The following is a 2,398-nucleotide window of genomic DNA, read 5'->3' as shown; positions in this document are numbered from 1 at the left end:
TCGTAGCTTTCCATTGAGGCTACCAAAGCATCTGGCTCCTCAGCATTCTCCGCTGTACTACCTACACACTCATCTAAACGAGTTAGATCAGCTAAGGGATCCTTGGCTAAGGATTCCCTCCAATTATAATTAACAGCCTTGTCAACAATATCAATGGAATAACACGTTTCATCATCAGCAGGTTCAGTAGCCTTACGAGCAAGACTAAACTCAATGGTGTCATCCCCTACCTCTAAAGTAATGATTCCGCGTTTGACATCTATTACAGCTCCAGCTGTATGTAAAAATGGTCTACCTAAAATAATAGGTATCTGACTGTCCTCTACAATGTCCAAAACAACGAAATCGACAGGAATAAAAAACTTACCCACTCGAACGGGTACATCCTCTAAGACTCCTAAAGGACTCTGAGTCGATCTATTTTCCATCTGAAGGGTAATATCGGTCACCTTAAGTTTACTAATATTTAGCCTTTCGCAAACAGAGTATGGTATGACACTGACACTGGCCCCTAAATCTCAAAGGGCCTTTCCAATTTCGTGGTTACCTATAGTGCAGGGAATTGAAAAACTACCGGGTCCTTTAATTTAGGTGGTATATTAATTTGCGAAAGAGCATTGCATTCTTCAACGAAAGCAACATTACCATCATCATGAAAATTTCTCTTACGATTCAAAATGTCTTTCATAAATTTAGCGTAAGAGGGAACCTGGGTAATCAGGTCAGTGAAAGGAATGGTTACCTCAAGATTCTTAACCATCTCCAAAAACTTACCAAACTTGCGCTCCAGCTTAGTATTCTTTAAATGCTCCGGATACGGGACTGCAACACTGGCCGTAGGATCAGTGACCTTCGGCTTTCGTAAGTTCAAAACCTCCGTCAAATCATCAATAAGTGTAGAATCATGCAAACTAGTTGACGGATTTGCGTTCTGAACTGAAGACCCGGTCGATCGACCAATCATCGACGTGAACAGTTCTCGTCGTAAATCGTTTCTTCAGAACCTCGATCGATCGACGCTTTGTTGGTGGTCGATCGACCACTGTCTTTGGCAAGAATAGTTTCTGATCAGAAACTTTTTCCTCAGGAATTCCGGTCGATCGACTGCTGTTGTTGGTCGATCGACCGCCGGTACTGGCAATATAGTTCGTTTTCGCACCAGAATTTAAACTAGCCTCTTCATCATTTCCCGATTCTCCTCTTGGCTTATCGGGACCTTCATAAGAGAGGCTACTTCTGAGAATAATGGCATTAATCGTTTCAATTGGCTCCTCACATTTGCTTGAAGAATTGGCGACTTGCTTAGCCTCTATATTCTCCAACTGCTTCACAAAATTCTTTGTGGACTCAATCCCGGTTGCTTCTATTTTCGCCACTTGAACCAAAAGAGTTCGGACCATTTCTCTCAATTCCGCGGTCTCATCTGAATTATGGACAGGAATTTCAACTCTTTCCATGGAAGCTTCAGAGGCCTCGAGCTTCTCGAGACGGGCAGTAATAGAAGTAATGAGTGTCACAACGGCACTCATTTCATCACTTTGCTTTCGTGATTTTCCACGTGAACTCCCAAACTCAGCTCTATGGACTGCCATTTCCTCAATAGTATTCCAACCTTTATTCTGACCGGTATTGTTTTAGAATCTACCATTCGCAGCTACGTCCAGGATGACCTTGTAATCATCATATAAAGCATTATAGAATAAATTGAAAAGGTACCACTGCTGGAAACCGTGGTGAGGGAAAGACCGAACAAAATTCTTGAAACGTCGCCATGCTTCACAAAATTCCTCATCATTTCCTTGCTGGAAATTTGTGATTTTACTTCTCAAAGCATCAGTCTTTGCAAGTGGGAAATATTTTTTGTAGAAGGCCAATGCGAGAGATGTCCAATCTGTGACTCCAGCTGCTACCCTATCAAGGTAGTGGTACCAATCTCACGCAGAATCCTTCAAGGCGTACATGAACATCACCCCCTTTACTTCATCCTGAGTCACCCCGGCCGGTACAGGTATGGAACAGCAGTAGTCTGTGAAAATTTACATATGCTTTAAAGGATCCTCGTCCGGTAGATCAACAAACTGATTTCCCTCCACTAAATCAATATAAGAGGAACGAAATTCGAAGTGACCGGTAGTAGGGGTAGGTAACACGTGCCCCTTTGGAAGGTGCTGCTCTTTTGGTTGAAGATTGTCATATATCGTAGCCATATTCGCAAAACTGAGAGTACTCAAGTCTTCCTCTCAAAAACCTGTCTTCTAACTGTGCAAAAGGAAAACTAGAAGCAAGGGTAAGCAACAGCCTCAAGGAACCAAAGTTCCTTGAGACAAAAGAAATAAACTAAAAATAAAGCAAACAGAATTACACCGTCTCCCCGGCAATGGCGCCAAAATTTGATACC

The 2,398-nt window shown here is 42.5% G+C and overlaps 1 non-coding gene across 1 annotated transcript; it reads left to right on the top strand.

The window, feature by feature from the left end:
• Positions 1 to 1,725: 1,725 nt before the first annotated feature.
• LOC141635899 (small nucleolar RNA R71) lies at positions 1,726 to 1,834 on the top strand. Its single transcript, XR_012540553.1, has one exon. It is a non-coding gene; the product is annotated as a small nucleolar RNA R71 (small nucleolar RNA).
• Positions 1,835 to 2,398: the final 564 nt, after the last annotated feature.

This window comes from Silene latifolia, chromosome Y (assembly GCF_048544455.1).
Source record: "Silene latifolia isolate original U9 population chromosome Y, ASM4854445v1, whole genome shotgun sequence".
NCBI lineage: Eukaryota > Viridiplantae > Streptophyta > Magnoliopsida > Caryophyllales > Caryophyllaceae > Silene > Silene latifolia.
This window is presented reverse-complemented; position numbering and strand designations above follow the sequence as displayed.